At 45.0% G+C, this 12,912-nt stretch overlaps 1 protein-coding gene across 1 annotated transcript in view; it reads left to right on the top strand.

Moving 5' to 3' along the window:
• The window catches only part of LOC119165215 (potassium channel, subfamily K, member 13), an 84,640-nt gene that overhangs the window by 59,651 nt on the left and 12,077 nt on the right, over positions 1–12,912 (top strand). The window lies entirely within an intron of this gene.

The raw sequence follows: 12,912 nt of genomic DNA, 5'->3' as shown, positions 1-12,912 counted from the left end.
ATACGAAACTTGGTATGCAATAACAAAATGGTGTGAAAAACATTTTTGACTAGTCATAACATGAAAATCATCACATGTATGTCATGAATGTCATGATTTATATTTCATTGTCTTGCAGCTCTTGTGGTGGTTTTGCTTTTATGGCATGTTGCCAAACCGCTGCGGTATGACATGATTGCATGGAGAACACAAGCGACAGACCCTAATATGAAAATATAGACATGCGTGTCATGTAACATTATGACTACATGCCGCGCTCATGATGCGCTCGCGGCCGTTTCGCTAGCATCACATATACCAAATTTGGTATTACGGTACATGAATGGATGACGAAGGTATGTGACTGGTGCAAAGATGATAATCATGAGATGCGTGTCACGTAACAAGATGACTACATGCCACGTTCTTGATGCGCTGGTGGCCGTTTCTCTAGCTTCGCATATGCCAAATTTTGTATAACGTGACGTCAATACATGACGAAGGTATGTGACAGGTGCAAACATGCTAATCATAAGATGCGTGTCATGTGAGAACATGACTACATGTCACAATCAACGTGCCAATACATTTCGACGTGACGCGGTGCGCGTGCTCCCCACGTTAATTTTGTCGTGTCACACCGGCGTTGCCACGCCAGGCGTCGGTCCTGCCATATACTCCCAGGTGCGCGCCAAGCTGCGTTGCTTTGACGCATGTGCGTTGTAGCGCGTCCGGCGTGCCTCCATCATGAAAAGAGGGAGATGCAGTGTTGTCTGGGTAACACAACGGCGCGAAATGCAGCAGGTTGCATTTCGCGCCGGTTGCCATCGGGCCGCGCCGACGGACGCTGGTCGCGCCTGGCGTCAGACTATAGAGTTCTCCCGTTTTGCTAACGTAGCGTCGCTGTGACCAGCGTGCGCGTGCGTCAACGCTACGTTGGAGTATATTGGTCCATTCTTGGTGGGCTCGCGGCCGTTTTGCTAGTTCCACATATACCAAATTCGGTGCTCCGTGACGTCAATGGATGACGAAAGTATATGACTGGTGCAAACATGATAATCTTGACAAGCGTGTCATGTAAGAACATGACAACATTCCACGCTCATAGCATGCTCGCGGCCGTTTCATTAGCTCCACATATACTAAATTCGGTATCACGTGACGTGAATAGATGAAGAAGGAAATCGACACATCCAAACATAATAATCATGAGACGTAAGTCATGTACGGCATCATTTACCTCCAGCTTGTAACACTAGGCTGATTTTAAAGTGACATATCAACATGTCTCAATCGTGCTTCACATATTAACGATTCCCACTGTACGTGGGATCTGCCAATTTTTTTACCGAATGTACTTGCAGCTAGGGCTAGAAACGCGCAAAAACTCCACGCGCGACGAACGCCGTTATTGGATGCACGGTGTAAGAAAAAAAAATGGCAGCATATCCACGGAGTGAATGATGGAGTGGGGCGAAGCATCCGTCCGTCCATTCGTTCTTGCTTCCGTCCATCCATGCGTGCGTCTGTGCGGCCGCCCGTGCGTCCATACGCCCGTCCGTGCGTGCGTCTGTTCGTGCATCCGCACGTTCATCTGTGCATCCGTTCCTCCTTTCGTCCATGCATCTGCCCCTGCGTCCGTCCATGCGTCCATTCGTGCGTGTAGTCATCCGTGCGTCCGTCCATGCATCTGTCTTGTGTCCGTTCGTCCACCTATTCAACTCTCCAAGTACCACCATCTCACATTTTTCATCATATATTCCTCATATAAAAGCACCGCCATGCAGTGGACATTCCAAGGACTGAACGAGAGGAGGCACACGCACACTTTCTTACGGCTTGCGCTTCGTGTCTACTTCCCACCTTTTACCACCTCGAGTTCATGGTATACACTAGTTCACTGTATTCAAGCCACTGCGGCCCAACGCTCGCTAAACCCTTCAAAAACCTAGGAGGTTACGCCCAGCGAGCATAACGTAGCAACCCTTCCTTGTCTTCTGTGCGTTGTTGAACAATAAAAAATTCGCAGCGTGCGCGTTAACTGAAAGCCGAATTCTCCTGTCTTTCATTCCTCATTAGCAGCCATTGGCATGTACATTGAGCACTATTTTTAGATGCGGAAGCATCTTATACTCGCGCCTTGTAGTGCGCCGTCCGCGCCGTCCGCACCGCTTCTCGAACATTCGACAGCTGACGCGCGCGCATGCGCCGTCGCGCCGTCGCCCACTCTTCCACCATCTGTGCATCCCTTCCTCCTCTACACACCGCGCGTGCTTCACTCCTCCACCATCTGTGCACCCTTCCTCCTCTACACACCGCGTTCGACATCTACAATTCTCCTGATTCTCCAGTGGACGCGCATGTGGCGTCGCGCTTCGAGAACATTCAACAGCTGACAGTGCATACGCCGTCGAGCTGTATATATACTCAAGGTCGGCGCTCGCTCGCTCAGTTGCCGCTCGTCGGTTGGTTTGTACGGCGCGTCGACGTCCAAGGTCGCGGTGAAATGAATTCCAACGAATCCACAAACACAATGATCGACGTCCCTTCGACCAGCGCCGCCCTTTCGCATACGTGTGTACGTGTTCACTCATTTAACACCCCCTCCTGCAACCACGTTAACCAATTTAGCCATCGACCCAAGTAAGTCGCAATTTAACACCCCATTTCACAACCACGTTAACCAATTTAGCCATCGACCCAAGTAAGTCGCACTTTTACACCCCGTTAACCAATTATATGCTCCGCATCCTCCTCAGTGTTCCCCCGAGGGAAGCTGCGGGTAATTTTTTTATTGTTCAACAACGCACAGAAGAAATCTCTCACCGGTGCCACCTTGGAGGTCTAAAATGTAATACTGGTTACACACTACTACTACTACGGCTACGAGGGACGAAAGGGTGCCGCTATAAAGAGCTTCGCCCCTAATATTATAAATACTTCTAACGCTGACTTCTCATGTGCGACGCGTCGTTATGAACGCTACGCACGCTGCTCGTCTCCTGTAGTACATGCGCCCGCCGCAGTTGCGTGGGAGGCGCTGCGACATGGGAGCCGAGAGGAGGAAAGAGGCGAACATTGTCTGGATGCGCCGTTGTGCAGAGTGTCCACACCTAAAGATTCGCTCGCAGGATTTCAAGCTGGACGGTTGTGCCCTCGCGATCTCCGACTTCAGCGTAGCTCCCGCCGACTGGTTCGCCCTCCGCGGTCTCCTGATGCCGTGTAGCTCTCGCATTGTGGCACCCCGCCCTTGGACTGCTTCGACCGGATCCCCACTTTCCTATCTCCTTCTTTTTCCTCTCGTTGGCTGTCTTCTTCTGCTTCTACTTTCCTTCTATTCTTTTTATCCCTCCTTCCCCCCACCCCTATAAGGCACTGCGCCGTGTCGCCTGAAGGCAGACAGAAATTAGGTGCCTTTTTCCTCTTCATTGTAACCACTACCACCACCACCACACCTAAATAATGTGTCTTACACTGCGCTTGGAAAAGTAACGCTTGCACCACGTCGTAAGTGTTATTGTATGGTAACGGCATGATTGCAATTGCAAGGAAATCAGTTGTAAATGCCGCAGACGATTGCATTACCTAAGAATAATGTTTGTCTGCTCTTCTTGACTTAATGGACATGTTTCATTAAAGATTTATCACTGCATTGACAAGCACATGGCCCAAGTGCTTTTTTATGCTGTCGAGGATATTCATACCGAAGAGTTTGGTACCAGACAATGAGGTAGATTTTATAACCAACTAATTTGTTTAAAAGGCAATTCTACCCAGTGGGCTAGTCATTACAGCTTCTCGTCGGCTGATCTGGAAGTCGTGGGCTCGAATATCGATAACAGAGAGTTCGAAAACCAAAGGACACACAAAACGGCAATGCACGCAGTTCCTTCATTTCTGTATCCTGACGCTTCTCGCGCTGTTTTTTTTTTAATCATGCACAGCAAGCAAGCCCAGCTCTGCATACTTTTGAAATCGAATCCAGGCTGTGGCGGCCCCATTAAGACGAAGACACTGATGACAAAGGAACGTGTGCTTAGATTATTGTGCCCTTAAAAGAACCCCAGGTGGTTGAAATTTCCGAAGTTCTCCGCTTATGGCACCTGTCGTAATCATAGTTTGGGTTTGGAACATAGAAGGCCTCCTATTTTTTAGAACATCTGAGGAACATTTAAACCTTATATGATCCAAAATTGTGGAAACATGGCGTGTCCCTGGTGCCGTATTTTTGACAAGTTCATTTGTCTTTTTCATGGTTGTAACTTTGAAAAGGACAAGTTAACATGTTCAAAAGTTGGCTTCAGCGACACTCGGTATTCCAGAACATTTTCATTTCAACAACTCTAAGCATTGCTTAGAAAGACAAAACGAAAATACAATGTGCAGTGGCCATTGCTAGAAAACACCCAGCGCCCACATAAAACCACTTCTTTCATAGCAAGAATTTCTGCACTCTAAAATTCTCATTCTTCATGATCGAATTTTCGCGCTGCTCTACCCTCCATCTGAATTTTTGTGAGCGTGCCACTAAGTTAGTGGCGTGAGTGTCATTTACGCTGAGCCTCGAAGCAAAGTCGAACGACGTGCAAATGTTTCTGAAGTATTAGGACCCGCTAAGCTGTCTCGTTACACAACGCGCCAAACGCGTCGTACGAGGACCGATGACCGGACTTCGGCGACTGTAAGCGGATAATCCAACGGATTACTGTAGCCATAGCAACATACGTGTTTCCATGTACGGGACGGCCACATACAGTACCATGGGGACGGACAGGCACAAGCAATCGGCTAGACAGAAAGCGCAGTGTGTTCGTAGAAACCCTGAGAGGTCGGAGGTCGCTTGATGGTAGTTCCCAGACAGCGAGACCGATGTGTACTGCCATAGCCAGTATCAACCGAAGAATCATTGGCGTAAATTCGAGGGAAGGAGAACTGGGGGGGGGGGGGGGGGGGGTCAGAATAATTCTGATCTTGTGTTCATGTTTGGGGGTGGGGGGTTCAGCAAGTTTCCGCTCTTGAAATTTATTTCTCAAACGTCATATATTCAGCGTTATTTGTCACCTGCCTCTTTTGAAGTGCGTACCAGCGTTCAGTACCCCTGAGCTGTGTGCGACGATTAAAGTTGCCAGTGCCACCCTACTGTTTTCAGAAAAGTCTTCATACTCGTACAATAATGTATTTACGGGAGCTGGAAGCCGATGCTCGTTAGTTAAAGTTATTATAAATATCTTGATTTTTGTATCAATAAAAATAACACCTATGACACCTATACAATGACAACATCATTGTCCCATTTTGTGGTAATTCTTTTTAATTTACACAGCTGTAGCTAAAAATGAACGTCGACCGTTCCCATAGCTGTCGCTGCTTCACCCAAAGAAAATTTACATATTTGCTTCGAGGCCGACCACTGGAGATGCCAGCGCTGCTGTCGCTGTGACGTAGTAAATGACATCAATGGACTCGCGTATGCCGTCTTCAGTGCCGCGCGCTTGCAATCGACCCCGAGTCACTTTATTTTCTAACTTACAGGTTTCTGTACCACTCAATACCTCCGTTCTGGACGCATTTGAGCGAGCCTTAATGTGAATCAGCCCTTTCGAAACGTTGTGACACGGATAAACTCGACTGTTAAAATTGAAATTGGCGAACAACTGAGAGTTTATCCTCATGTGTGCAGCTTGCTCAGCGGCTGTTTTTTTTTTTTTTTTGAGGGGGAGTCCCTGCATCCTCAAAGATTTTGCGTCCGGAATTGGAGTCAAGATATTCGGTAAGTATGGCAGTGTGCTTTGCGAATCTGTAAGCAGAGCAGTTTATTGCCTCTATTCGTACCACGCTGGAAAGAACAACTCCCCGAAACGTGGCATCGCCAGAACCATTCTGTTCGGCCCTTGTATGGTTAAAATAACGCGTGATGTGGTCTCTGCTGCTCACCCTGGTGTGTTTTCCTGCATGCCCCGAAACCAAGCAGCAGTGGGATGCGTGTTCGATAAAATTGAGAATCGGGAAGCAACTCCACACTCGTTATCGCGTATACTGATTTTGTGTACTGTGTTGCGACTAAAACCTTCGGTGCGCACGACGTCTGGCATTCTGGGACAGTACACATTTGCGACTTTTATTCAGGCCAGACCGGTAGGCTTCTTCCAGCTGTTGGTCCTGGTGCTGTTATTAGGGACGAAGCTTCCCTTAGTCTAACCTTATTCTGCGTGTGGCGTAACCAAGAGAAGAAGAGACAAGAAAAAAAAGGAACGCAGTATCTCCCGAACAGTATGGAAGACGGCGCTGTCTCATAGAAGTTCATACAAACTGCAGTTGAGTGAGGATATTCCAGATGACACTGTACCGCTACTCTCCGATTGGCTGCGGCACTGGTTGCACCTCAGTCTTCTGAGGTGGATCGCTACTTGGACATGGAAGAAAGCAGAGCGGCGGGTGCGTTCAAGACTCTTGTGCTCGGTTTCCTTGGCTCGCGTCTCGTCGGTGTTACCCGCGGGCCAACTGCATTCTCGAACGATATCAGGCGCATGCATGAACGGACGGACGCACGCACAATCGGATGGACAGACAGACAGACAGACAGACAGACGGACAGACAGACAGACAGACAGACGAACGGACGCACGGAAAGATGAGCGGATGAACGGATGGATGCATGAACGGATGCATGAATGGACACATAGACGGGCGCACGGGACCTACGAACCAACCTACGGACGGACGGAAGCACGGACAGATTGGCGGGCAGAAGCACGGATAGACGTATGTGCGCTCCCCAACTCGTCATCATTCACTCCGTGGATATGATGGAATTTTTTTGCACATTCGGACATTTGTCTTGTTAGTAGTCGTGACGTTCTCAGCTGCTCGTACGCAAATTGGTTGGTGCCAGATGCCGGCAGAGTCACAGAAAACAAAATACAGTAAATAATATTAACGTAGCTAAACTCTACTACAAATGACTATGCTTTCTCTTCTTTTCTTCATTGTTTCTGTTGCTTGCACTACTTTCTTTTTTTCTATCTTTCAATGTTTCTTTCTTTCTCCCTATTTATCGATTATTGTTTTTTCTCTTTATGCTTCTCTATATCTATGTTCCTTTGTTTTACCATATTGCTACCTGTTACTCACGTAACAATATCATGCTTTAATTTCTTCCCGTCCTTCTTTTTTCTCCTCCTTACCTTCACATTTTCGCACATCACTTTCAATTTGCTTCCTTACCCAATTGCTGTACGTGTGACTGGACATCTGAGTGGTTACGACACGCCTTGGAATCGTGGGTACGCTGCTTCAACTCTTGCCTCTTCGAGAATTCTTTTTTGTCGCAAATAATCCTTTCTTTTTCTTTTTTTCTCTCTCTCTCTTTCTGTATTAGCTCTCTCACCCATCAAAGTTGTTCCATTCCGTGCTGTGCCAGCCGGCGAAAGTATTCTGGAAGCAAAGCAGAAAAAGACCAACATGAAGAGAGCGAAAAGTACACGTGTCGTTTACTGATGATGATGTTAACTTCCTATCTACAACACACGGCAAAGCTCGAGCATAACAGCTCCGTTGCAGGAATGGCCATTATCTTATCGGTGGCCACTCCATGCGAAGCCGCGTGATGATGTTCAACGGCAATATTCATAACCCAACCCACGATCAACTAAACCTTCTCTACACCAACACTGCAAAATCAAACAAAAAAGATGCGTCAGCGCCGATATCACCTTGCACGGTGTTGCATTTGTGAAAGGTCATCTGAACAAAATTGCATTTTTTATTAAATTTGCAGAGACAATCACCGACCGGCGCTGCCCCAACCATAAAGAATTCACAAAAACCATAACACTCCAAATGCTCTCTGCCTCTTTTCTTTGGGCAAGGAAGCAGAACATTCGGAAACATGTTCCCTACCTTACACCTCCAATCCTATAGTAAGAGATTGGCATACGTTAAACATTGATACCCATTTCGAATGAAACGTTATGACTTACTACCTTCTCTGAAAAAAACACCTCATTAATTGGTATCCAATTTTTCCAGCGAACTGTGAATTTTGGTTCTTATTCAGAAGTAGTCAAAACGAGACATCAGATTCCATTAAAGCGTATCAATGCATGAAATGTAGTCTTTTAGGAACGCAGCATCGGTCTGTACCATATGCTACGGAATGTCTTTGAGATTGCTTTGCGGCGGGGGACTCTATACGGCTGTCTCTTCCAGATGCCAAGAACAAAGGCGCAGAACCTGCTGCAGATAAATATGGTCTATTTCCTGGTCTTCCTTTATAAGTTGCACTGTTTTATTTGTTGTATCCCAGTTGATGTATGTGATTTATTCTATACTGTGTTTAAGGTTGTTGTACTTCATGCAGTAATTCTAGTTTAGCAGAAGCACAACGATATAATTTAGGCATGTTTCTTGGCATTTTGTTCTAGTGTCATAGCATACAATAAATTCTCTATACTGTCTCGAAAACAATAGCAACATTGAGATGCACGTTTGCGTTTGTGCTTGTGTGTGTGTGTGTTTGTGTGTGGGTTTAAAGACGTTCGTAATAAAAGGTACGATAACGAGATGCCCATTCCCCTGTACGCCGCCATTAGTTACATTCTTCACAACATTAAAGTTTAGTTTAAGTTAGTCAATCCTCCGGGTGGTTGTTCGTGCGTCTTTTTTTTTTCGTGTCCTGCTATAATGTTAAACCCAGTTTACACACCAGAGGTTATTCGGCATCCCACCAAGATTCGTGGCAACTCCGCGTCCACACCAATTCATCGTTTGTCATTCCTAGTAGTTGTTTTCGTCCAGAATATTTTCATTCAGTTTTGACAATCTCGCTTCAACTGCTTGCGGTATCAACAGCAAAGCCAATCATATTCGAACCTAAAATTAATCAATATTCGAATCTAAAATGCAGCATCTGGGAATGGCGACAAGATTAAATGTGAAAATATGCTCATTGAGTGCATGTACACGACGTACCTCTTCCGAGTTCTTTGTCTGGCGTTCATGTTGTTCGAACAATGAAAAGAAAAAGAAACGTTATTATTGTAGCATTTTGCGATGCCTTCTATTTTTCTGTCGGGTAAATACATCTATACTTGTCTTACGAAGCACAAGATCAGAGGTGTTAAAAGGAAGCGACGCCATGAACTAAAAAATCAGAAGATATCTGCTGTGGTCGAAAAAAAAAACATTTTAAATGTGAGTGGATTCCTGGATATGTAGCCAAAGTAGATTCAAACGTCCCAACGAAGAAAGATCGACAATTCCAAGAAAAATCATAGTCCTTTTTTTTCTTGTTTTTTTAGGCAGGAGGGGAAAGGGGGATGTTCAGCAAACATTTGTGCGTGACATGCGTGTGTTCTTATCTCTCTCTCTATCTCTGTGTGTGTGGGGGGGGGGACGCACGCCGCATATACTGAATATACTCATGCAGAGTGTTAACATTTTTAACCCGCCCCCCTATGAACAAAATGAATCCGTGGCAGTCAGCTTTCTGTGGTCGCAGAATGATGGTCCCAAAACAGTGACTGAATTGGATATTTGGAAAATCTGGTTTCATGCATTAAAGGCTTTCTTTTCCTTAGCCGCCCATGTCTATGGACCAGAGGTCATCACTCCGGCAGGGGTGCTTGTAGCCCCAACCCACTAAATACTGCCAGACATTCTCAGTAGAGTTTTTACTCTATCACTCCATCTTGTTTTCATATTTAATAACCGCATCATCATGATTGCAGAAAAAACAGAACACGGACAAAAATAAAAAACCCACCCGTCCTTCACCTATGTCGTTTTTCGTTTCGCAGTCAGACAAGTAATGGCTTACTAAATTGTCAATAATCCCACAGTCAAGGAAGTTTTCGGGTTGTTCCAGCTTCTCTAATCTCCATCACATGAGTGAAAACATGCTTGCTTCCATGAAGTAAACAAAGATGCGTTAACTGTGATGCTTAGAGAGGAACGTCGCGTAATCTGGTAGCGGTGGCTTGTAGCTTCCGGAGGAAAAAAACTCATTTCACGACTCTACCGAAAATATAGTACTGGGTTTGCTTTCATTGAATCCACCTAATCTACCTCGTTTAAGTTTGTTTGCAGGGGATAAAGGTATATAGAAAGTTCCATTCCCGAAATGGTCGTGCAAAATGAAAAACTCTGAAAGATTTTTATTGACGAGGTTTATCTTTCAGAGGCAAGTCCATGCCTACTCCTTTTGGGGCTTTGTGATTTAACAAACAAGATTTTTTTTCTATATTGAATCAATGTTATGAGTTTATTTACTGATTGGTTAAAACATGTTGATTGATTGATTGATTGATTGAATATATAATTGATTGATTGATTGATTGATTGATTGATTGATTGGTTGATTAATTGATTGACACCAAGCGACCTAAATATATACACTCACTATCCTGGTCAAAAAACATTCCTACATTGATTAGTACACTCGCTCCCTCATTCAATCACTGACTTCGTTCTTGAATTGATCACTTATTTATTAATCATCCATTCGCTCGCTCACTCTCCCACTCACCAATTTTTTTATCTCGCTCACGTACAGCCTGGCCAGCCGTCAGGTGGTTTCCTTTTTTGCATTCACGGCATGGTTCGCCTCCGGATAATATCGCCGCGTATAGTATCCTGCCACATTTTTGCGATTCCCGCATGCATCAATCCCTCGAAAGTATGCGATCAATCTTTCAACTCTGAATCTCTCCGTCCCACGTAGCAGTCAAACTCCTGCCACAGGAAATTTTTTTGTTCGCTTTTCTAGCGTAGGCCTTCCTCCAACAGCCGACTCACGGCGATGCGTTTCAACAGCTTTATGTGGTCCACTTCGAAAGCCATCAACTTCAGTCTATTGGCCTCCGCCGTACTTTTAGTGAGGTGTTTTGTTGCGATAAAGCAGGGGAAAATGGCCACCCATCCATCACGCCTTCCTCTGTGTGGTTCGGTTTCTTCTGAGATGCACGTGAAACAGTCATTCCCCAAAAGCACTCGCATAAGACTTTTTTTTTTCTTTATCAAGTGTACGTGTTTAATAAATTTTTTTTCATAGCACTGCATCAACAACGAGCTATCATTTTACCCGAATTATGAAACAGTCCTTATTCATTTAAATTCAATTTAATTCAGTTTTATTTCATCTTGTGGATTAGGGCAGGCTTGGAGAAAAAGGAACGTTAGTCACTAGAGGAGAACTCGAGCCACCCTAATATCTGGCAAATAACGAGCACATGGGTGGACATACATCCCATAATAGAAGTCATGAACACAGGCAACGAACACAGACAATGAAACGTTTGGCGAAGTATGAGTGAACAGGTGCACGTACACTAATGCCGTGCACAGAGACTTATATACGTAAGCAGTTTCTTACTGTAGCCTATGACGTTGACTAACAACGCTGACTAACAATTAAGTTGTTAGTCAGCGCTGGTGATGTCCTGACTTCTCTACTGCCTCCATGTTTTCACAATGTTTTGTCATGTGCTTTCAACTGCCTTCAGAATCAATGGCACCCCACGTGGACAGGTCTGGGAAAAGATACTTTGAAGTTGTATCGCGATACAATGGAAGATACTCCGTCAGGAAGTATCGGAGGTACCAATGCAAGATACTGTTGCGACAGCTGCATCTGATACGACCATTGCGAGTTGTATGTAATGATTTTTAGATATTTTAAAACACTTGTTTCAAACCCCTACAATGTACTAGAACGTCAATGCACCAAAAGGTCTGTTTGAAATGTTCCTGAAGTTGTGCAATTTCGTTTCAATTTAAAGAAGTGTCTGTTACTATCTGAAAAGTTTGGTCATTCTTTCTCAAAGCACGCTAGTTTATTTCAAAATTAATATGTTTGGGTCTCATTTAGCTGCGTAAGAGGCCCTCCGCACACTGGGCCGGCGGTCTTTCTTGATTTTCATTGCTGTAAATGATGGGAGTCACTGCTTATCCTGCCGAACGTCTTGAAAGTTGGCGTCTAATCGCGCGAGGTTCGATAAGAAGTCTTCGCACGATTGTGCAAATGCCGTTGTGCAGTTTCACTCTGTTCATTGTGTATACGTAAGCACATAAATCTGCAATTACTGGGCGCACCAGAAATCCCTTCAACCTACTGTACTGTGACGTGTACGTTGGTGACTGAAAAAGCTTTTGCCACTCCGGTAAGGAAGAAACTCTTTATTTGGATAAATTGTGCCCAGAAAACCATTCGGCTCAAAGTACAATCAAGGTGCGCTTCATACTGATAGCGGCAATTATTGTCGGCCTCATTGATAACCTGATCATCAAAGGAACGGCCCTTGTCCTGTAGAGGGGTGATCGCACCTTTCAGTGTTATTGCATGTGCTCGCGTAAGCTCCCGAATAAACTAGAGTACTATATAACGGCACGTAATTAAAAAATATAATCATTCGGTGGTTTTTCTTTTGTCTCTAACACGATGTGGTTGCGAGGGGCATAGTATTCGAAGGCTCCGCAAAGTTCTATCATCTCGTGTTCTTTAACGTGCACCTTTTTTTATGTACATGTATGCCACTGGCATTTCGTTTCCGTCGATATGCGGCCGCCGTGGCATAATTCGCACTTAATTTTAAACAGAACAATCTCAGACAATCTGGAAGATTGCGAAAGATTGCTTCATGGCTTGCGACGAGCGGAGATAACAGTCTTTTGTGGTTGTAACCAATAAAAAAATAAGGGTAGTGAATGACAGTATGTTTCACAAATTGTCACACAACACGGTTAATCAAGCTGTTGCCCCTATACCTCCAATTACTTGGCAATTAGTCATACTCAAGCAAGTCGCTGAAAGCCTCGTTCTTTACTCGTAGGAACGAAAAAGTTAAGAAAGGAGCTTCGCTCAAGGCGAAGTGAAGAAGAAGTAAAGTCGTGTCGATAAGGCGAGCTTTACTTCCCAACTTACCCGGATACGTCGAT

The sequence above is a fragment of the Rhipicephalus microplus genome, chromosome 8 (genome assembly GCF_043290135.1).
Source record: "Rhipicephalus microplus isolate Deutch F79 chromosome 8, USDA_Rmic, whole genome shotgun sequence".
Classification (NCBI taxonomy): Eukaryota; Metazoa; Arthropoda; class Arachnida; order Ixodida; family Ixodidae; genus Rhipicephalus; species Rhipicephalus microplus.
The sequence above is the reverse complement of the archived record's forward strand: the minus strand, read 5'-3'. Positions and strand labels throughout refer to the sequence as shown.